General features: G+C 42.1%; 1 long non-coding RNA gene across 2 annotated transcripts in view; it reads left to right on the top strand.

Moving 5' to 3' along the window:
• The window catches only part of LOC142489506 (uncharacterized), a 42,373-nt gene that overhangs the window by 812 nt on the left and 16,457 nt on the right, over positions 1 to 25,104 (top strand). The window contains exons 2-3 of one of the 2 annotated variants that reach the window (XR_012799871.1): positions 7,638 to 7,752; positions 20,666 to 20,790. This is a non-coding gene — a long non-coding RNA (uncharacterized LOC142489506). The remainder of the gene's footprint in view (positions 1 to 7,637; positions 7,753 to 20,665; positions 20,791 to 25,104) is intronic. The other variant, XR_012799870.1, reaches the window with a different exon arrangement.

The raw sequence follows: 25,104 nt of genomic DNA, 5'->3' as shown, positions 1-25,104 counted from the left end.
TCCTAAGGGTCGCCAAGGAGTTTTCTATCTAGTAACCGATACAGAGCTGGGATTCATCTCGCAAGACTGGGAGATCTGAGGAACAAGTCAAAATGTAGAAAAGAGGATCAGAAGGCACAACAATTTAGACAGAGGATTAGATGCACCGTCTTAACCCGTTTAATGCTGGATGGGTCTGATGGTGCTTCACAATGCTCCAGGCGCTCTCTCATTTGTAATGCAAAGTGCAGAAAAATGAAGTTATTCAATAAAAACTAGCCAGTACATCATCTCATTTCAATCGGAATGACCACTAATAATTTCTATATGAGAATTAAAAACGTTTATTTCTGTATTTTTATTCTGCCAATCTTGTTCTATACCTCAATCATTCTTCAACACATTCCACCTCAGTGGTCGGTGCACTTGTATGAATAAGTGCTGCGTTGTTTATACAACTTGTCTGAGGTTGAAACTGCTGCATAAAACAACCAACGTGTAAGATATACAATCCTGTTAAACGCAACCAAAGCCATAACTAGTCTAGCATCCATATGGTAAATAATGGCATTTGACTTTCAATGCCATGCAGTGTAATAATGGTCTTGTAAAATTAAAGGCGATAGCGGCAGAAATATTAGGCTACATATAATCTCTCTTTATACTTTTGGGGGGCACAGTGGGTAGGTATCTTTTAGGGAGGTTAACTCTCGGTGTGCCCCATTGCAACAGATGCCAGATACAGCAGTTCCCTGAAGATCATTTGTTTCCCTGACAGGGAACATTTCTGAGCAGAGCATATTGGTTGCCATAGAGAAATGAATAAAAGGAGGAACACTGGGCACATTAAAGCTATATGTTTGTGCACTGGACTTTAGATAAAAGGACTCAACTTTGAGCCAGAGAAAAGAAATTCAGAGCAAAACCTTCTAACTTACTTGGACCAGCTTTATTTCGCGTTGGACTTTTACAGTTAAAATGCTAGAGGTAATTTTATAGGTTGTTCTTCATTTTATATGACACGGGTTGCCGAGCAAAATAAACTTTTTAAGTGCTCTTTGAGAGCCGGTAATATTTACTGTCCGGCAGGGGGCGCCGCTGGTGAGTGTATATAGTCAGAGACCTAGTACTGTACTCTCTTCCGTTATTGTAATATTGTGGGGAAAAGCAGTATATCATGTTTTTTTTGTGCTTTCCATTAACTCTTTATAAATCCACTGGATATTTTATTTATTTTGATGAACTGCTCATACTGTAGTTGATGTGTTTCTGGTGATAAAGAAGTGGGTAAGGGAATACCTTTGTAATAACTTTACCAGGCTTTACACAGAGCTGTCATGCTCTGATAGGATAACTGAAGTGTATGATCTGTTAACTTTAATAGTATTGACTGCCATCCTAGAAGTTGTAGAGTTTATTTAATATGTCAAGGTTGTCAGATGAGTCGGAGCTGTATGATTAAGTAACTAAAAGCAGTTTATTACTTTAAACCCTCTTACTATTTCTATACATCCACGTGAGTGCTTAATAAAGTGTTATACAAGTGCATTAAGTTGCGTTATATTTACTGAAGGAAGGTTAAAAAGCCAGGGGCAGTGCCCTTAATTGTGCCAATAAAAAGTCAGAAGAAACAAATAATAACCTCTTCAAAATATGCAAAAAGTAATTTGGTAAGAAGAATACCGAATACATAAAATGAGGGTCGGTTGCACAATTCATTTCCCACTTAAGTGAGTAGATAATTCAGTATTACAAAAATCTAAGTTACTTTTGAGATGTATTTGCATTAACATAAAGGTCATTTATTTATTTCTAATGATTGCCGCTAGTAGCTTTATTTTAAGGACAATGGTAAGCAGTGTAAATGTATTCTCCGTGGATACAAAGGGCAGTTGACAGGTGGGGCGTTTCGAAGTTTCTTTTTAGCTTTAAATTCCTTTGCTGTTAGAGGTGCAAATCAATGCTGTGCAGAGCAATGTGGAGCAGAGGAGATCAATGCTGTGCAGAGCAATGTGGAGCAGAGGAGATCAATGCTGTGCAGAGCAATGTGGAGCAGAGGAGATCCATGCTGTGCAGAGCAATGTGGAGCAGAGGAGATCAATGCAGTGCAGAGCAATGTGGAGCAGAGGAGATCAATGCTGTGCAGAGCAATGTGGAGCAGAGGAGATCCATGCTGTGCAGAGCAATGTGGAGCAGAGGAGATTAATGCTGTGCAGAGCAATGTGGAGCAGAGGAGATCAATGCAGTGCAGAGCAATGTGGAGCAGAGGAGATCAATGCTGTGCAGAGCAATGTGGAGCATAGGAGATCAATGCAGTGCAGAGCAATGTGGAGCAGAGGAGATCAATGCAGTGCAGAGCAGTGCAGTGCACTGCTGTGCAGAGGAACGCGTTGCTGGCCTATTTGGTTAATAAGTGTCTTATCATCATTAAATAAATATAACGCACAACTGGAGTACTCTTTACAAGGAAAGTTGGGAGAAAAAAACTCCACTTCATTTCTAAAAGGTATTTTATACTGTTCCATAAACAGCATTTAATAATTACTCATCTGTGAACAAGACTTTCCATTTCAGCACATATCTGGCAAAAGAGCAATGACATTATACAAATATTTTATAATACCTTCCTCCCAGAAACATTCTAATAAAAGCCATCTTTAAGGCATCTTACTTTGTGTGATGATTTGATAATATGATGAATTCAGTTCAGATTATATTGAGCATGCAAGGTGTTTAAAATGAATTTATACTGTAGGTGGGAAAAGTTGTAATAAATACAGTACTTTATAGTGAAACTTTATTTTATTCGGCTTGCTTACCAGAACTCTGTTTTTGTCTGGGCAGAGTGAGCCAGCATTACCTGGGTATAAGGCAAAAGGCAAACCTTTGCCAGAAATAGAAATGTGAATTCTTAAATCAATCATTACATTTTTTGTGTACACAGAATACAATTTAAACGCTACCGAAAACTTTTATGTAGGCTACAATGGCATTTTATTATTCTCTAACTAGAATACTAAATTACAGAATACAGAGGGGTCATAATCCCCATTCGTCTGATGATATATATATTAAATTGCGTACTCAGCTCATTAACATAAAACACCTTATTATATACTGTATGTATATACTGTATGTATATATATATATATATATATATATATATATATATATATATATATATATATATATATATATATATATATATATATATATATATATATATATATATATATATATTGCATTGAAATGAAATTTGTTTAATCAAGAAAAACTAAGCCATGTAGCCAAATTAGTGTGTACAGTTGCTTTGGCTTTAAGTGGGTTTATAGCGCCATGATTCATATACAGTGATCCGAATGGCAGCCCTCTACTTTGTATACTGCATGTAGCAATAGCAGCAGCAATCCCAGGACGTGTATATTGAACGGATTCCAGAGATGCAAGTTAGTGAAGAAGCAGAAGGGCCATCTGACATTAACCCCTTACGCCCTTCTCCCGACATGCACTGACGCCAATAGTAAAGATAACAAAGTGTATGCGTGTGTTTGGGGCTATCTTAAAAGCTTCATTCTGTTATTTCTATTACAAAAAATATTACATGTTGAAACATCCCCTTAGTATTGCAGGAGAACAAAGATGAAAAATCAGGGCAATATTTTCTCTATGGTGCAGAACTTCATATAGATTCCCTAGTCATTTGTTCATAATAGTGTAAGTCACACACATATTTCATGCAACCAAGCAAACACATGCTCGTTTTTACCATCACCCATCTACTAGACTAGAGAATATTCCTACACACAGCAGCCGATCATAACAGATTTTGAAGGAATTATAGGCTCTATCAGTCTATTTTGCATTGAAAGTAGCAACTTTCACAGCACATTTATTTAAGTTTCTCAGCAGCACACACACACAACTGCATTTTATCTCCACGCAAAGTCAAGTTTTAGCTGTCTATTCGTAATGTGACAGTCTCCTTAGTGAGAGTGATGGTGAAGAATTGTATGTTGCCCCATAAACCCCTTCCGTGCAGTTTGTCAGCTCGGTTTTTTTCCTTATTAGATCTTTGGTGACATTTGATCCTGTCTATTATGTGAGGGACCCTCTGCAGATTGTAGCAGGTCAAGCATAAGGCTGCTCTTTTTTGGCATTTCATCCAGATTTACACATACGTTTTTGTATTTATTTAGTGGTTCAAGCACATACAGTGTCATTGAATTTCTCAGAAACAAATACACCAGTGTGTATTTCCATTTGAAATCACCCTCCCATGTGGCAAAAGCATCGTTATTCTATACATGTATTGCAAAATATCTAATAGTCCATTGGAAGTCAGTTTTATGCCCCCTTCTGCACTCCAATCTTTAATTTTTCCTTTTAGGGGTAATTATTATGATCCTCCAGGTAATTGTAAATGTGTATTCTATTTTGAGAAACAGTAAGGTTGCCACCACGGCTAGATTACTGCAGTTACGTTTGTTACATTGCCCACTAATTTCACTATCCTGTTCAAATGCTACTTATTTGCACATTGTTTTTTTGTTGTACAACTTGTTACAGGCTTGTAGGCTTCAGTAGACTGAGCATACAAAAAAGACAGAGCATCCAGGCAAACTACAGTGTACGCTGAATGATTGATTGGGAACACCCATTTCCTCATGCAAAATTACGATTATTAGTGCATTCCCCCATGAGAGTGGATACTTTTTTGATAGTGCATTTCTCACTCTATAAAATATTTTGTGATCAAATTGCATGTACATGTGCATCTGAATATTTTATATTCATATCATATTTAAGGGCAGGTAAACATCTCTTTGTTTTATTGCAGCTTTATATAAAGAAAAACAAACAAACAGACCCCCCCCTGCCTATGTATATTCAGATGTAGCAGTCGGATGATAACCATTGCCATAGAAGTACAGTTTAGGAGAGAATCACCCATGTCTGCTGTACAGAATGTATGCTCTTCCCATAGAGAAACTGACCCAGGAAATGTTTGTTATATTATGATTCTTTGCGGATTCATTAGCAATTAAAAAAAACAAAAAGCACAAGAAGCATCTACACCCTGCAAAGCATATGCAAGATCTCTTAACAGACTATTATCCCCCCCCCTCCAATAACTATCCACCTTCTCTTCTGACATCTCACTAACTAAGAGTTCATGGTCATTTGGAAGGTGCAAAGGGCTCAGTGAAACAGCCCCAAGGGGATAAGGAAGCTTGGCAGGTCTGTGCTGTGTACCCTGGTGCTGGAGGATTCAGTGAGAAGAGCATCCAGCAGTCTGGCCTGCCGGGAGAAACAAAGAGACCTCAAAGAAAAAATCGCACAGCTTCACAGATCTGCTTTCCCTTCTCAATGGGTAGCAGTACAGCTTGTGTGTGTGTGTGAGTGCTTGTAATTGAGGAAGCAGGCTGAGAAGGGTTCAGGCTTGTACCAGGGAATTGTGTGCACAGTACGTGTGTGTGTGTGTGTGTGTGTGTGTATATATATATATATATTTACACACACACACACACACACACACACACACACACACACATATATACTGTCCATATACATGGCACAAACCGTGTTAACAATAGGTACGTTTTTAAGGGTGCATATTGTTATACGAGGTATAACTTAGTATACAGAAGAACAGGCCATCCATATAATTACAAAAGTGATAAAGTGATGTATTCTATGTTTCGGATTCCGTAAAAAAAAATAAAATAAAAAAAAAATATATATATATATAAATATATATATTGCTGCACACTAGGTAGAGTACCTCTGCAGAGGGTTAGGTGGTGGTATGGTGGAAAAAAAGCTGTTTATTCAGTCCATCATGTAGACATATGATGGACTGAATAAACACTTTTTCTCTTCTACTCCCTGTGCTGTGCTGGTATTTTGATAACTTCTGTGATCCTTACTGACATGCACGCACACACGCACACACGCACACATGCACACACACACACACACACGTGTGTGTAAACTGAATATGCAACTATTTAATATGTGTGTATATATAGATATATGGATATATCCATATATACAGATGCTTTTATTTATATATATATATATATATATATATATATATATATATATATATATATATATATATATAAAGCGCATCTGTATATACGGATATATATATATATATATATATATATATATATATATATATATATATATATATATATATATATATATGAGCATCTGTGTATATATGGATATATATACACATATTAAATAGTTGCATATTCAGTTTACATAAATAATACTGATACATCCAACAATGTGAGATCAGAACAGTTGTGTATGTGTTTATTAGGATGGGCCTGTCTAAATTCTGTGCAACTGTGGATTGTATTAAGTCAATTGAGATAAAGCATAAACATATACATGAATGTTATAGAAGATATTCCAGTGCAGTGTGTGATTATCTGTGTGAATATGGGCAAGACTCAGAGGAGGGGGGGGGGGGGGGATGGGCAGAGAATGTACAAGACTGATTCCACTGCACAGCAGTATGAAGGGAGTGTAGTCTTTAATGTTACATAGAAGGTGCCTGTATCTGTGCTTAAGTATATGTTTATGTGTGTGCTGTATATACAGGTGCCCCCTCTTCTATTTTAAATGTGGGTGCAGATTGTACTAGTGACTGCTCTGATTGTGTCTGTCTCCTGGGAGGGGGGCATGTGGTGCATCCTAGCTCGGGATTACATTAATCAAAGCATTATTTCTCTAGGGAGGAGCCGCACAAATGACAGTATATCCTAATAAAATTGGATCGCCTACAAATTAAACGTTAAAAGTAATCTGCTGTGTCTGATAAAACACTCACACTTATTTTTCAGGGATTTGAGTTGGGACTAAACAATGATTGAGGCAATGCAATTAAAAATGCAAAACAGCATTGTGACATAATATTTACTCCTACAAATATAGTTCTTATCAGTTATTTTGTTACAGCTACAATTTCAGCACTAACAAATTGTGCTTAGAAATGTGCGACATTTTCACTGAAGTTCGTGAAACAGGTAAAATGTGCCCTCTTTTAATTTTAAAGTTTGTATTTTTTGGGGCCAAACATTAAAAGTTAATTAGCGGGTTGCACAAAACGTAATTCAGGTCGCAGGAGCATTTACATACTGTACTAATTTTCTCAATTTTTTTCAAAAACGTTGAGCATTGTCACTCGCAAAAATGCACGTTTGAAGACATTTGCACATGTCTTGTTGTGTCCCTCTAGGTCCAATCAACAGCATGGGTTGTAGAGAAAATAATACTAAAGAGGTCAGTACAGTATGTATTTATCATGCAATCCAATACCATAAAAGCATTGAACTTATCCAGGCAACAATCTAAACATCTAGTAAAAGACCTTAATGGTCTCCTAGCACTGAATGGAGTTAAGAGACCTTTATCAGATCTTTTTGGAGTTACCCAACAGGACCAACACAGTGGAGAGGTTTCTTGGATGATAAAATATATCTGTATTGTTTTTTTTAATTAAACGTGACTGTATATTTGTATTGTTCTTTCATACCCAATCACATTTTAGAAACAGCGTTGTTTTCCTGAAATGTCAATATGAGCTCTATGTATGTTGCATAGAAAGTGTACTTTTTATATCTCTACAATTTTATCATCAACAGATCACTGGTCTCACCTGCAAATTAATTGTGCACAATGCAATGCATGTATGGACTCTGCTGATAGTTATCACTGTGGGTTAGAAGTCAGTAGATGTGGAATCAACATATCAGACATGTAAGGGCAGGATACTTTAAATTCTATTATCTAATTTTATAAGGGTCTGTGGGATCTGGGAAATATACAGTAGATTAACAGTACAATTCTACCCCTCAGAGAACTCAGAAAAGGATAAATGTACTGTCACGTTAATGCCTTTAACCTATTCAGTTGTGTTAACAATATAGCAACCAAGGGCTTACCTTTAATTTTAAAAATGCATATTTTTCTCTGTCTCCTGTGAGGTCACCTGGGTAACCTGGTCTTTGCATTAATAGGCCAATAAAACATTGTGTTTATAATAGTAGTGATTGGTGATAGTGTACAGATGTGCCAGAGATTTGTGAGTAACAGAAATTCACCTGGCGCTCTAAGGGGTCTATGCATTAAGCGTCGATAAGCCACTTATCGACCACTGATCGGCCAAAATGCCTGCTCAGATTCATTAAGCCTCGATAAGTGGGCGATAACGGCCTGTATCCCAGAAAAAACTTTTGAACAAAATCAAATCGCCGACTGAGCGGGGATAAGCCACTGATCGACACTTTTCTGAATGTTCATAAACAAGCGCGATTCTAGTAGCTGCGAGTCGGTGATCGCCAGAACAAATGGAGTAGGGGGAGCGAGGGATCAGTAGATATACACCAATAAACGACGATAAAACATGCATAAAAATAAACCCAATCACCCCAAAGTCTTTAAGGTGGAGTCAGTCTGTCCAGGGTGGTTGCGGGTCAATTACATCAGATTTTGCCCATGTAGGGCTATAGTTGATCTGTACTCCTCTCTTGCTCGTATTCAGCAATGTTACTCTCCGATTCAGCGGTGTGTGGGGATAAGTGAGGCACAGTCTTAGCAGTATGCAAAAACAGATATTTATTGTGTATAAAAACAATAACAATATTGTCACACTCACATCAAACAAAATCCCCTGGCTCCTCCGTGTGGTTCAGTCCAGCAGTAATCCGCTCCGGCCCCGCGTCCGGGGTGCAGATAGCTGGAACTAATCCGCCCGGCTGCAGATGCCGCTGAAGAGACTTTCTACGGAAGCCTCCGTGGGACAAAACAGGAACAGGTTTCGAGCAACGCGTTTCGCCGATTGGACGGCTTCCTCAGGCTCATAACATGACGTATGGTGGGTCCCATGAGCTTTTATAGACCCACCTAGCTGATTAATTAATTAGCTTGTATTGTTTGCACAGTTGCCTGCAATAAGCGCCATTCACTTGGTGCTGATTCTCTATCTCATAGCCAGTTTCACATAACATTGCTAATGTGTCCATTTTATGCAGGGTTTGACAGTTTTCAATGCTACTCACTCCTATCTACTGCATCCTTGTGCCTTACAATATTTAACTTCATTGATTTAACCCTCTAGGTTCCGTTGCACTAGTTAGTAGTTCATAATGTTCCCAATAATTTTTAAACGCAAGTTTAGAAATTAAAAGCTGGTTTCCCTTCATCATTCATTAGAAACGTTTTAAGCAATATGTTTTATACAATAAATGTTAAAAATTTTAAAAAACAGTTTTATACAATCACCTTAAAACCTCACACATACTCTCTTTCTTGGTGTTTTTAAAAACATTTTTAAAACAGTAGTAAATGGTATCTTTCCCCTAAATCCTTATCTGGCTATTGATAGGATTTAATCCATGTATCTTACTAAGACTTTATTGACTAAAAAATATTATAATAAACCCATTACAATTGGATAATTCATTTAACTCTAATAATGCAAGAAATAAGCAAAGAATTTGGAAGGAAAGGGAAGAAAAAGAAGGGAGGGGGTGGGGAGGAATAGAGTGGGGGAGGGGGAGGAACAAAGGAAAACATTAGTATATAAATATCATAAATATATTTAAAATTAAAATGAATCCAAGGGATAAAATCAAACTCGATCTACACCCCAATATTGCGAGTGTCATCTCGGCCTAAATAAACGCCGAAATATCCAAGTCAACATTCAGGCCCTTCGGTGCTAAAGTTTTTAGTTGGTATATCCAAAATGTTTCTCTTTGTCTCAATCGTTTAAGCCTATCTCCACCTCTCCAATTTTCGTTGACTAGCTCTATTCCTCTATAGAGCAAGCCAGATGGATCTCCCCCATGTACCTGATTGAAGTGTACAGGTACACTGTGAGTTGTTAGGCCTCTTCCGATATTGCCTATGTGCTCCAGTATGCGGACTCTGAGACTTCTTGAGGTCCGTCCCACATACTGGAGTCCACACGGGCATTCAATCAAATACACCACGAATGTGGTCCTGCAGTTGATAAAATGCTTAGTTTTAAAAACTTCTTTGGTGACATTCGAGCTGAAACCTAGTGTCTCCTTACCTGCTTGCTTGCAGGCCTTGCAATCAAAACATTTAAAAAAAACAATCGGTTTTGGTAACCAGCTTACTATCTGTGTTTTTTCTTCTTTTCTGAATGTGCTTGGTACTAGTTTACTTTTAATATTTTCCGCTTTCTTAAAAATGACCCTGGGTGCCTCTGGTAAGTGCTCCTTTAAAACAGCATCCTTACAAAGAACATGCCAATGCTTTGTTAAATTTTTTTTAATCTTATGAGCCTCGTCGTTGAATTTTGTGACAAAGGGTACTATATAATCTGCTTTCTCTGTCTTTTGTTTGGGCACCAGCAGTTCATCCTTGCTTAGTTGTGCTGCTCTAGAGAAAGCATTTTGGATTATATCTGTTTTATAGTGTCTCTCCTCAAACTTTGTTTTCAGAACGCCTGCCTGCTCCTCAAATGTCTCCAAATCCGAGCAATTGCGTCTAATGCGTCGGAATTGCCCGTATGGTATATTGTTAAGCCATTTTTGGTGGTGGCAACTATTGTTTAGGAGAAAATTGTTAGCATCAACTTCCTTGAAAAATGTTTTAGTTTTTATTATATTTTCTTCAATGTATATTGTTAAATCAAGGAAGTTGATGCTATCAGTACTCGTCTCCGACGTGAATGTGAGGTTTACCTCATTCTTGTTAATGTGCTCTAAAAAGAGGTCGAGATCTTCATCGCTTCCTTCCCAGATGATGAGCACATCATCGATATATCTCTTCCACAGGACCAGATTTGCTCCAAAGGGATTGCCAGCCCAAACATTTTGTTCCTCCCAATGTGCCATAAAAATGTTGGCATAGCTAGGAGAAAATCTGGTCCCCATTGCGGTGCCACACTTTTGCAGGAACATCGACCCATCAAACCAGAACAGATTATGTGTTAGAATAAATTCTATTCCTTCAATTAGAAAACGTTTCTGGTCTTGTGGGATCAAAGGGTCGTTTTCAAGGGCTGTCGCTACCGCTGTACACCCGTCTATGTGTCTTATCGAAGTGTACAACGAAGTGACGTCACAGGTTACTAACCTGTAATTTTCCCGCCACTGTATAGTGGATAGGATATTGAGAACCTGTAACGTGTCCCTTAGGTACGATTTTGCATTTGTGGCGTATTTCTGCAGATACAGGTCTACGTACTCCGAGAAGTTTTGGGTAAGGGACCCTATGCCCGAAATGATGGGCCTCCCCGGAGGTTGCTGGCGATTTTTGTGAATCTTGGGCAGGAAGTAAAAAACCGGTCTGATTGGATCGGTTTTTAACAAGTAAGAGAACTCCTTCTCGCCCAAGATTCCTAAGTTCTTGGCCTCGCATAAGATGGTTGTAAGTTCCTCTTTGTAGGCCGCTGAGGGATCTTGTGCTAGCTTCTCATAGGTGGATGAGTCACTTAAAATGCGTTGCGATTCTGAATAATAGTAACTAGTATCCATTACCACAACTCCCCCTCCCTTATCTGCTGGCTTTATCGTGATGCTAGTGTCATCTGTCAGGGTTTTAAGTGCCTTTCTTTCCTCACTATTCATGTTTCCTCTATGTCTGCTCCCTTTTTTGGCTAGTTCTTCAAAGTCGTCCATGATAAGTTTGTTAAAGACCTCTAGGTATTGGCCCTTAAAATGGCTCGGATAGAAGCTTGATTTATTTCTCAAGTTTGAGTGCACAAAATTATCCTGTTCGGGTGAGTCAACCATATTTCTACCTATTACTGGTACTGCTTGGCCTCCTACTTGCCTCGTTGTGCTTTTGTTTAGGAAGAACCGTTTAATAGTTAGCTGACGTAGGTATTTCTGTGCATCTATGAACAGGTCGAACCCACTCGGACCTCGTGAAGGTGCGAAGTTCAACCCTTTAGCTAGGACTCTTGTCTGAGTCTCATCTAAGGTTTTGGAACTAAGATTGAAAACGCTGCTTAGTATGCTGTTCTTTTCCCTGTGTTTCCTTCGTCCCCTTTTCCTATATAAAAGCTCATGGGACCCACCATACGTCATGTTATGAGCCTGAGGAAGCTGTCCAATCGGCGAAACGCGTTGCTCGAAACCTGTTCCTGTTTTGTCCCACGGAGGCTTCCGTAGAAAGTCTCTTCAGCGGCATCTGCAGCCGGGCGGATTAGTTCCAGCTATCTGCACCCCGGACGCGGGGCCGGAGCGGATTACTGCTGGACTGAACCACACAGAGAAGCCAGGGGATTTTGTTTGATGTGAGTGTGACAATATTGTTATTGTTTTTATACACAATAAATATCTGTTTTTGCATACTGCTAAGACTGTGCCTCACTTATCCCCACACACCGCTGAATCGGAGAGTAACATTGCTGAATACGAGCAAGAGTGGAGTACAGATCAACTATAGCCCTACATGGGCAAAATCTGATGTAATTGACCCGCAACCACCCTGGACAGACTGACTCCACCTTAAAGACACCTGCCCTGCACTCTTACTCACACTGGGCCGTGTGAGTATATACATTAGTATATAGACACCCTCTGAGATCCCCCTGCACTTATCTGTGGAGGGGTCAATATTCCGTCACAAAGATACCTTCTTTGGATTGTACTTACACACGGCCGTGTAAGTATCTATAGTATTTTACTGTACACTATTATCTTGTAGTTCCTGTCCCAACCCCACCACATTGGGTTTATTTTTATGCATGTTTTATCGTCGTTTATTGGTGTATATCTACTGATCCCTCGCTCCCCCTACTCCATTTGTTCTCACATTTTTCATAAGGGCATCGGATTATCCCTTCTAGGGGTTGAAGCAGAAGGGACCATAGGAACAACTCTGCAACAAAAGAGAGTAACCACATTTATTGGTGTCATCACTATCTGTTACTAAAGGTAAGCGCCTGGTCTCCCCCATTTACACAGTCGGCGATCGCCGCCTATCGCCGTCTATTGTGGCCCTAAAATGGCAATTTTCTCCCCAAATCCAAATGCCTGAAAAAGTTGGCAGATTGGTGGGGAGAAGCGTCGATAAGGCGGCGATACGGGACAGACAAAATCAGGCATTTTTCCTGCCTTGGATTGATGCCGGGGGTCTCCGGAGCTGATACCCATAAATACCAGCACCGGAGCCCCCCGGCATGAAGTCGATGCAGGATAAATGCATTTACAGCCCACTTCATTACCTTAGCGACTAACTGCTAAGGCAATGAAGGGGTTAACTACCCGTGCCAGGCTTATTGTGGATAGCAGGGGTGGGTGAAGGGTTTGGCCCTTGGTGGGTGTTTAGGCCTTGCAGGGGGGTAGAGGGTAACGAAGAGGAGGTAATGAAGGGGTTAACCCTCCCGCTACTCACTCGCAAGGCCTAAACACCCATCCTTGGGGCTAATACCCCCTTCACCCACCCCCGCTACCCACAATAAAATCAATGCATACACAACAGCCCCAAAACCCACCTCCTAGGCCACAATAAACATAGCAATATTTAATAAACATCAATACACACACCACCGTGCCTCCCATAATGTAAAACCATTATTTATTTTTTAACATACAGGGTTAATACCCCAGGCCTATGGTAGTCCCCGGTGGTCCCGATGGATGTCCGCAGGCCCCACAGTGCACCAGAGGGGGGTTCCCACAGGGTCTGGGGGTCTCTGGGTGGTCCCCGCTAGGCGCTGTGGGCCACAATGGGGTCCAGGGGTGGAAACAAAAGAAACAGCGCACAACGCCAAATTTTGGCGTTGTGCGCTGTTTCTTTTGTTTCCATTTCTTAGAGTGTGGGGGGTGCTGAGCCACCCCCTGTGTTTATAGCAGCAGACGCCTCTACAAATACACGGTTATGTGATATAATTTCTTCATATATACACCCTCACTGTGGTTATTGTGATTTATTTCTTGGTCACTTATTTATGTGGTTTAGTCACTGCACTATATTTATATTCTAAATTCTGGGTTAGATAGTAGCGCACAGTATTTTCTCTGTTTTTTACGGTCCAGGGGTGGGCCTGCGAGTGTCTGGGGTCCCCGGGTCAAACCCACAGATGTCTGAGGCCCTCGGGTGGTTCCCACAGGGGTCTGGGGGCCCTCGGGCGGTCCCTGCAGGTCTACAGGGCCCCACAGCTGTAGGGCCCCCGGTTCTTCCCTGCAGGTGTCCACTGTGGGTTCGCAGGTGGTACCCGTGGGTGTCCGGGGTTCCTCAGGTGGTCTCCATAGGTCCCCGCAGACCTAAGGTACCAACCCTGTATGTCAACAAATAAACATGGCCTACATTTCAATCAATCCACCCCCCCCCCACCAAACACATACAGTAGAGTAATGGGCAAAATAACTATTATCCAGATATGGATAATAGATTATTTGCCCATTATTTAACACAACATTAACCAGCATAAATCAAGTAAATAAATACAGTTCTACTTACCACAGCAATATGATGTGCGTCCTCTGCAGGTCCCTGTCCTCCGTTGCCAGAGAAATACATAGCAAATACATTCTAATGTCCCCTAACCCCTTAATCACTGTAGAAGTTAATAACCGCTATAGTCATTAAGGGGTTAACCCACACTGCCTCATGACCTACCAGGGAGGCCTAAGCACCCACCCTGGACCCACTATACCCACCCTGTACCCATTGAGTAGTATAGTGGTACATCATACCATATAATAATATGGGTATGATAAGCCTCTATAGAACTCAAAGGCACTCTATTCAAAATAAATTAATGCTCCAAACACACAATAATAAAACATTACAAAACTCCAAAAAAACAATCCACTAAATAAAATCAGAAACAACCATTAAACGCATTAGTCAACACAATACATCATTAATTAAAAACGGAAAACATTTTATTTTAATAAAGCAGAAAAATACCAAACAATGACATCCACATAATAAATTGAGTTGTTTGTGGAGGTACCCGGGCGCTATCTCTGTATGGCTTATCTGACGTATGGAAGTATAAAAAGAATGGTGTAATACTGCCTGTGAGTAGTTTTCAAGTGGTATCCTCTTGTGACTCGGAACCCCAGCAGGATCTATCCGGGACCCTTGTAGGCAGTGAATACAAAAAGGATGGGGGAGCACAATAGTTGGAAACAGGCAGTGTTGTAGAACTAGTAATTGCTTTTAAAATAAAGTAATTATATCCTGAGCGAGTGTGGTAGCTCAGGTGTCTAATGTCTAATTTGAATGGTTCGTATGTATTGGTGAAAGGGTAGAATAAAAGTATATATAACTTACACGGCCTTGTGTAAGCCCAATCGCATCAAGGTTTCTTTCGGAATCCCGTGTGCTTCTGGTGAGGCTTTTCTTCTTGCGATGTGGGTTCTTCTTCTTGATGTATAGGCTGCTTGCTTCGTTGGTTCAGAGTTCCGCTCCAGGAGGATCTCCTCTCGTATAAACAGAAAGGAGGATAGGGTTAACACATATACATATATACGTCAATGTGGGGGAGGGGATGGTGTGTTTATGGACCACCATAAAAATATATATTATACTCCGGCACTCACACGGGCTGGTGTGAGTGTACTCTCATCTTGGTATCTTGTTTACTTGTGGGTGTTACCCAATTAGTATCAGGTGATGAAAGGGAGGGGTACAATGGTATATATGGTAAATATAACACAATACTCACACGGGCCAGTGTGAGTGCACACTTCTAGCGGTATCTTTGTTCTTCTGTTCCTGATGTAGCTAATGGTGAAGATGGGGTTTAACGCATATAAAAGACACTAGGGTCTGGAGGGTATAAACTAACTTTAATAAAAAACAAAAGAAATAAAAACAAAAACAAAAACAGTAACCAACGTTTCTTGGGGAGGTAAAAGCAAAGGGGGGACAGTATGGTGTATAGTAGTATACCGCTAGAAGTGTGCACTCACACTGGCCCGTGTGAGTATTGTGTTATATTTACCATATATACCATTGTACCCCTCCCTTTCATCACCTGATACTAATTGGGTAACACCCACAAGTAAACAAGATACCAAGATGAGAGTACACTCACACCAGCCCGTGTGAGTGCCGGAGTATAATATATATTTTTATGGTGGTCCATAAACACACCATCCCCTCCCCCACATTGACGTATATATGTATATGTGTTAACCCTATCCTCCTTTCTGTTTATACGAGAGGAGATCCTCCTGGAGCGGAACTCTGAACCAACGAAGCAAGCAGCCTATACATCAAGAAGAAGAACCCACATCGCAAGAAGAAAAGCCTCACCAGAAGCACACGGGATTCCGAAAGAAACCTTGATGCGATTGGGCTTACACAAGGCCGTGTAAGTTATATATACTTTTATTCTACCCTTTCACCAATACATACGAACCATTCAAATTAGACATTAGACACCTGAGCTACCACACTCGCTCAGGATATAATTACTTTATTTTAAAAGCAATTACTAGTTCTACAACACTGCCTGTTTCCAACTATTGTGCTCCCCCATCCTTTTTGTATTCACATAATAAATTGACATTGAAAAAAACAGCAGCAATACAAAGCCAGAAATGCCCCCCAAATATTGTCCTAATAATGTATTGATCTGTATCTTAAAGTGGAACAGATTAATATATTATCAGTCAAAAAAACAATTCAAAAAACACATCCAATGTAAAAACCTGTAAAAAAATACATTTACAAGCATTCAGTATATTACTTACCATTAGAAGCGCTGGCCCTCCGACTCCCAGGGAAACAGGAAGATCACGTACCTTGAAGGCCTCAAACAGCATCCAATGACATCCGCCATGAAGATCCGGCTCAGGTACCCAAATCTTCTTTATTTTATCTTTAATCAGCTTCTTCTATCTTCATCTGCAATTATTTCTTGATCTTCTTTGGCAGTTGGAAGAAGGGGAGAACCGTTGAGGTAGTGTCCAAGGAGCAGTGCACCCCTGGACTAAGACTAGGTTTGTCCCATAGGACCCAGCTAGGTTCTAAGTCCCCTTTTAAATTGTGGCTGCTATACGGAAAACCCCAGACAGGGACGCTACCCTTTAGCCTTATAGTGTCAGGTGTAGCACCATCGAAGAAATGCCAAGCGGTGAGCATGCGGTTTGGGATCAGACCACAGGCAACTATAGACATTGGGGGACGCCCTCCAGCTGGAGCTCCCTCAAGAGGCGGATGCCTATGCAGACCAGAGATTGAGGATTCAGCAGACTTTGTGGGATCAGACTGATCATTTTTGCTCATTCAGCGGTACCTGGGTACAATAGTGCCCAGGGAGGTAAAGTGCACCATCCTCCCTGATGGTTGGTCACATCATTTATGTGGGATACTTCAAGGATACATCATACAGCATTTATGCCATTATGAGCTTATATAGCTTTTGTGATCTATGTTGAGCACCATACACTTTTTGTTTTTCTTTCATTGGGGTAGGACACCAGGGTTATTGGTGCCACACACCCTAAGTACTTTGGGGGACACTCAACCTGTGTTGTTACTATTGTATTGTGCTTGTTATATTGTATGGTGCCGTTAAATCGTTATTCTATTGTTAGTAAACCAATTGTTATATACTGATGCGTGTATCATTTCACTGTAAGTGGTCCTGAAAGGGGTTGTTCCGCTGCACTGGGATCCCTCTCAGGTGGAGGCGCTGCACTGAGGAGAACGAGACCTCACCCCAGGCTCCCAACTGCGGAGGCTCATGCCTTCTGTAAGCCACAGGTAACGGCAGTACATGTAGTTCCCTTAGACACCAGAAAAGGGGGTTACATTTGGAGGCGTTGCTTTGATTCATCCCTGGGGTGCTCAATCTAAATTAAGACAGTCAGATCAAAATAGGGAACATGTCCATACTGTCCCACCAGAAAGTCCACGTGTGGGCCCTACGACATCACGCATCTCCCCACCACATGGTCGCCATTAGTCAAGTGCCAGTATCCCTGCCCTTGCCTGATTTGCGCGACATCCTAACACAGATACCGGGGTTCAACTAAAGCCCGTATTGTAGACGTAAAATGGGATTTCAACATCCAGTTCAGTACACTCCTAGTCGACTGCCGCTTTGATATCCCAATGGACAATGCCCCCCAGTTTCTACAGCTTCACGAAGCCCCACCCAGTGGGAGTTCGCTTATATACCTCAAACTGAGCGTCAGAACGGAGGCCACTAGTGCCACCCCTAGCGTGGAAAAGTATTAGGTGCCCATATCTGTTCCTTTCCCAGGGAGCCCTATCCAGAGCGAAGCTGTCAGTCGGCGTCCGAACGAAGCCATCGCAGCAGTTCAGATGGAGCTCAGTTACTCGCGGGAGTCCTAAAGCAACTGACTGAGAATAACTCAGCTGGCTCCGGTACAACCCTATTGCAGTTGAAAGCCTTCTCCGGGGCGCGGCCCACACCGCTGAGAGAAGAGGCATTTGAAGAGTGGCAAGACCATGCTGTGCAAGTACTGCCATAGTGGACATGCACGGATGCTGTCAAGAGACAGAGAATCATGGAATGTCTTTGGCCCCCATCCGCCAACATCGTACAATATCGTGAGTGCCATGAAGAGGCTGATGCTCAAGACCTGATCTGGGCTATAACCAATGCCTATGGCACTAAAGATGACCACATTGTGTTGCTGGCCCAGTTCCATGCCCTCAAGCAAAAGGAGGGGGAAGACTTAACTGATTTCTTACGACGGCTGCAGCTGACACTGTGGACCCTGATTAACCTGGCCGAGCTGGATGATTACCAAACCAGGCAATTCTTGCGGGGAGCATCACTCACACACAACCTCATGGCCAGAATATGCTGTACGCTCTCCACCACGAACCCTCCCAACTTTGAGGACCTAATGGACCAAATACAAGAGCAGGAGGCCATCTTGTGGTTTCAGACCCCCAAGTCGTCCTGTGAATCCTCCAAAGGAGAGAGTGGTGCGACTCCAGCAAAGGAGTTCTGCAAAGAAGAGACCAAAGGGGCGCCGGCCAGAAGACCAATGAGACAGAAAATGCAGAGGATAATCCTCCTCCAAGGGCGCCTGTCTCCGCATCCAGGATGCCTCGGAGAGTGACCGCTACCTCAAGTGTCGGTGCGATCCACAGCCACCGCTGCTACACCTGTGATCAGGAAGGTCACTTTGCAAAGGATTGCCCGAAGTCAAGGACCCCAACTCTGGAAGCTATGGCCTTCATGGTTCAAATGAAAGAACCTTCCTCCATGTCCTCAGAGAGCGCCCCAACGCCCAGCCCCAAAGAGGCACCACAACGGATGCGTACAGCCGAGTAGGTCCAGCGGCTATCATACGAGTCCTAATGGAAGGGATATATGCCTCAGCACTGCTGGACACGGAGTCACAAGTGACCATCATGTATCGCCCTTCTTTGATTCACACCTCAAACATCTGCCTATGCAGTCAGCAGAGAAGATGAAACTATGGGGCCTCAAGGAAGACTACACCATTGACGGTGTGGTTCAAGTAAGGTTGGACATACCGCAACTGAACACCAACAACTCCCACCCCATGGATGTGGAGGCTTTAATATGTCCTGGGAGCACCCAGCTGTCCCGGAGTAAGCTTGCTTCGGTTATCACCAAGCTCACCGAAATGTTTAATTTTGTTTAGTGTAAATTGTGTCGTGTTGTATAATTGTTCTGCAATTTCATTATATAAATTCTGTGTGTATACGATGTTCCCAAGCGGAGATGTTGAATTCTCCACCAGGGGGAAGATGTTGCCTTGTCCCCTCTTACCTCCGGCGGTGTATGGGAGCGACGGAGCTCCGCGGTGTACCCGGCAAACGGAGGCCACCATCTTGTAGTTCGCACATGCGCAAATGCAGCTGAGGGAATGCGGAGAGAGGCGAGAAGTAGGGGTGGCCATTTTAGGTTCAGCAATGCGCAGTGGAAAGTTTGCGCATGTGTAGTCCCCAGAGTTGCGGCGGCCATTTAAAGAGAGGCTCCGCAAGGGACTTCATGTCCAGGAGCCTGAGGGACATGCAGGTAGAATGTTGACACAGTTTGGCAGTTATGGACAGTTACAGGCAGTTACTGGAGTTGCTGGAGTTGCTGGCAGTTGCTGGAGTTGCTGGCAGTTGGAAGAAGGGGAGAACCGTAGAGGTAGTGTCCAGGGATCAGTGCTCCCCTGGACTAGGAGTAAGTTTGTCCCTTAGATCCCAGATAGGTCCTAAGTCCCCGTTTAGATTGTGGCTGCTATAGGGAAGACCCCAGACAGGGACGCTACCCTTTAGTCTTATAGTGTCAGGTGTAGCACCAGCGAAGAAATGCCACACGGTGAGCTGCAGCCTGCGGTTTGGGATCAGACTATAGACTATAGAAATTGGGGGACGCCCTCCAGCTGGAGATCCCTCAAGAGGCGGAAACCTATGTGTACCAGACGTCGTGGGATCAGCTGATCCCTTTTGCTCATTCAGCGGTACCTGGTACAGGAGTACCCAGGGAGGTAAAGTGCACCAACGGTCCAGAGGGGTAGTGCTACTCCCTTCACGTGGGTGGGATTGACTATCATTGGGGATAGGACACCAGGGGTATTGGTGCCACGCACCCTAGGTATTTTGGGGGACACACCCTGTGTTGGTACTATTGTATTGTGTGTGTTATATTGTATGGTACCATTATATCGTTATTCTATTGTTAGTAAACCAATTGTTATATACTGGTGTGTGTGTCATTTCACTGTAGGTGGTCCAGAAAGGGGTTATCCCGCTGCACTGGGATCCCTCTCAGGTGGAGGCGCTGCACCGAGGAGAATGAGAACTCACCCCAGGCTCCCAGCGGCAGGGGCTCAGGCCTTCTGTGAGCCACAGGTAACGGCAGCACACGTAGTTCCCTTAGACATGGGAAAAGGGGGTTATATATACTTTATAAAAAAAACTTTAGACACCATTAGAATGCCACACTGGCCTATGGGACAAGCAGCTACAATCTAAAGTTGAGGATTTCAAATATATATCCCACTAATGCATTTATAGCATAAACTGCATTTTCAGAGTTGGCACCTCTGAGGATGTTTGGACCCTCTTGCACCTTCCATATCCCTCTATATACTGCAGCTTGCACATTATGTATTCCTTTATATAGCTGAAGAAGGAGCTTCAGTTGAAAAAGGAGCTTACTCATAAGATCATATAAGAAACATCTTTAAAAAAACCTCATGTTTCTTCTTTAATTGGTATCGTTATCTGCCAATCAGATGAGGCGATTATGCACCATGCTCTAAAAATCTACATGTTTGCAGCTAAATTGGTGCTAAGACAAAAAAAAGTGTGTGACGAGCACGTGCATTTTAAGTGAAACTTCTTTGTGTATTGTCACTGTTTTGTCACAGAAATTGTATTTGTGATGGTGATATTTTTCATTAAAAATCAAAACACAATTTCAGTGCCAAAATGCAAAGAAGTTTGACTTATAATGCGCATGCGCGGCAAACCCCCCCCGCCCCGTTTACCTATTTGCAATTCTATATGTATAGTAACTGTGAATTCCTTGTGTGTGTTTTTCTGTGTGCGTGTGTCTCTGTGTGTGTGCCTCTGTGTGTGTGTCCCTGTGTGCGTGTGCTGCATCTGCGCGTGTGCTGTATCTGCACATGCACGTGGGGCCTGCGGCTACTGCGCACGTGTGCCAAGCCAGTGCCTATTGCCCAGGAGCTCGCAGGCGCACCCAGCCAGCGGCAACAACTCCTGCACATGCGCGCGGAGTGCGGGAGGCCTCCACATGTGCGCCGAGCTGCCAACACTGACGGCCTCTTCTGCCAGCAGTGATGTCACTTCCGTGGCTGCACTTCCGTCACCATGAAGGTGATTTACTCCAAGAGAAATGTTCATTTGCCAGCAAAGAAATTTCACTTCAAGTGTGAACATACATTTCTTGGAGGTAGTGCTTCAAGGACTATTGCCATTTTACTTTAATACAGAGAGCATTTATTGAATGCTCATATATTAATGAGATGGTCAAAGTCTGTGTCTTGGGACACACTTTCTTTCCATTTTTCCAATCTCAAAACCCCCCTCAGACCCCCACATCCAGGAGAAATATAAGACATTTAATAAACCTGTTTTTATATTAGACACAAGCAGAAATAATACAAATTAAGTGGGTATTAGAGTGTCCTTTTTGAAATCTTGATACTTTGGCATAATAGTTTATGACATCTATACTAGGTGTTTAAAAAAGTGCCAAAAAGATTATTTTTCTTACTTCCCTCAGGTTTATTTACATTAATATGCATTAATCTCACCATCACCTTCACACACAAGTGATATTCTGGGCCTTGTTAAAATGTTGCTGTTTATATCCTCTTTACACTAGTGCATCATCGGTCTTTGAACCCAAGGTGGACAGTTGCAAAACTTAATTTAAAGCACAAGATTAAAGGAGTTTATCAAGCCTAAAAATTGTCATTTTAATAGTACTTAAAGAAACATTTAGGCCCTTATTGACTTAATGGTGCTATGACATAAGGCACCATCATAGTAGTGCTGGAAGACAAGTGAATGGTCTGGAAGGTGATTTATGGCATAGCACTGCCTGGTAAATATGGGCATCAGTATTTTCTTATAGTTACATAGTTACATAGTAGATGAGGTTGAAAAAAAGACGTACGTCCATCAAGTTCAACCTATGCTAAATTTAGACAACAGATACTTTATCCTATATCTATACTTACTTATTGATCCAGAGGAAGGCAAACAAAAAACCCCATTAAGGGGAAAAATAAATTCCTTTCTGACTCCAAGAATTGGCAATCAGATGAATCCCTGGATCAACATTCTTCCCATGTTTACTTATTTGGTATATCCCTGTATACCTTTCCTTTCTAAAAAGATGTTCAACCTTTTTTTGAACAAATCTATTGTATCTGCCATCACAGTCTCCATGGGTAATGAATTCCACATTTTAACTGCCCTTACTGTAAAGAACCCTTTCCTCCAACCTAAAGGGATGACCCCAAGTCATTTGTACTGCCCTTGGGATGAATAGATAATAATAATAATAATAATAGCATGTTCTTGTATAGCGCTACTTGTTTTATGTAGCGCTTTACAGAGACATTTTGCAGGCACAGGTCCCTGCCCCGTAGAGCTTACAATCTATGCTTTTGGTGCCTGAGGCACAGGGAGATAAAGTGACTTGTCTAAGGTCACAAGAAGCCGACACTGGGAATTGAACCAGGCTCTGCTGCTTCAAACTCAGTACCAATCAGTGTCTTTACTCACTGAGCCGCTCCTTCTCCCTTGTTCATTTGAAAGCTCCTTGTACTGTCCCCGAATATATTTGTATATAGTTATCATCAGTGGTTGACAAATCACCAAAAAATCTACTCGCCACACAAAAAAATCTACTCGCCACCTAGTACCAAACGTGTGCTGCTTGGGCCAATATTTACTCGCCCGGGGGTTAAATCCACTCGCCCGGGGCGAGCAAATGTATAGGTTTGTCGAACACTGGTTATCATATCCTCTCTTAGACGCCTCTTTCTAATGTAAATAATATAGCTAGCCTCTCCTCATAAGATAGATTGTCCATCCCCTTTATTAATTTGGTGGCTCTTCTCTGCACTCTCTCTAGTATGTTAGCATTAATGTATTTAATGTACTTTGCTCCACTGTGCATTACTGAGAAACAAAGGTGCAATCCTTCCTAGGACTAAAGTGAACTAATTCCAGTGACATGTTTAAGATGTCTCATCTGGGTAATTGCTAATTTTTTAATCCAAATCTAACACTTAAATATTTCTAATTTATTTTTAAAGTTAGACCGTGGAGGGGTTTGATTTCCTCTGACTGCTCTGTCGTGTATGATGTCACTGTTGGATGTCACTGTTGGATGTCACTGTTGGATGTCACTGTTGGATGTCACTGTTGGATGTCACTGTTGGATGTCACTGTTGGATGTCACTGTTGGATGTCACTGTTGGATGTCACTGTGTGATCAGCACAGAGAGCTGGTACAGCCAGAGTCTCAACTTTATTGGTTCTCTGATAATGACAGATTAGGATATGGTAAAGAAAACACTTGATTGACAAATACTTTCCCATTCCGTGGGCCAATTATGTTGGGTTGCACCTTTAAAGAGTGGCTACATTCAAGAGTCAGGGGAGAGACATATCCATTTTTCCTGCTTTAAGTATCAATAAAAACTGCCAGATTTCAGCTGACATAAACTGAGTTTGACTTTGAAACGTGAATAAATAATAGTAATAATAAACAAGTTTCTTGCATTAGACACAAATGCTAATGCTTATCACAGCGGAGCGCAAAGTGGGTGGCGCGCCCCCCTGAGATTCGCTGCGGGGGGCACAGGGTTTACAGAGGTCCTCGCACGCTACCCGAAGGCACTTAAATGAATGGCAAGGGATCTGTAGGGCCTCTGTAAACCTTACTTACCTTGATTCAGACGCTCCTGGTGATGCGTCGCCATGGCGCTGCGGGGTCCTGTGACGTCACGTTGCCATGACAACGTGACATCATGATGCCAGGACGTCTTAATCATGGTAAGAGGGGGGGGGGGGCGCGAGGAGTGGGGGAAAGCCAGCAGGGGGGTGCAGGGGAAAAAGATTGCACTCCCCTGGCTTATCAGATGGAATAAAACTATTCAGAGATGCTGTATGGCATTATTAGTAGAGTTAGCTTGATAAAGGGCCTCTCTTAAGCATTATTTCTGGAGACAACAGGGGTGTCTCATTAGGGTCATACCAATTAGATCCCAGGGCTACCACTTGTATACCATAACCCCAATTAGGAGGTAAGCTTTCTCTGTAGGAGCCTGTAAGTTTATGTACGTTGATGGCTATGACTGCTAACTGGACACTTTCCCTAACTACAAAACAAGAAACAGGGAAAGGCGTGTAATTGGGAATCTCCTGGTGGTGATGATCGGCTTGTTTCTTATGTAGAAGAGCTGCATGCCTTAAGTTATTTTGAATCTTATCCCAAGATCTCTGAAGGTGTCGGACCCTGTTCTCCACAGCATGGACTCCTGAACTGTGGACTGGGGATATGAAGATGGAGGGGTGGAAGCCGTAATTAATGAAGAAGGGAGATTGTTGGGTGGATTCATTGCGTGAGTTATTGTGTGCAAATTCTGCCCAAGGAAGGAGCTCCATCCAATCGTCCTGGGC

This window comes from Ascaphus truei, chromosome 3 (assembly GCF_040206685.1).
Source record: "Ascaphus truei isolate aAscTru1 chromosome 3, aAscTru1.hap1, whole genome shotgun sequence".
Classification (NCBI taxonomy): Eukaryota; Metazoa; Chordata; class Amphibia; order Anura; family Ascaphidae; genus Ascaphus; species Ascaphus truei.
The sequence above is the reverse complement of the archived record's forward strand: the minus strand, read 5'-3'. Positions and strand labels throughout refer to the sequence as shown.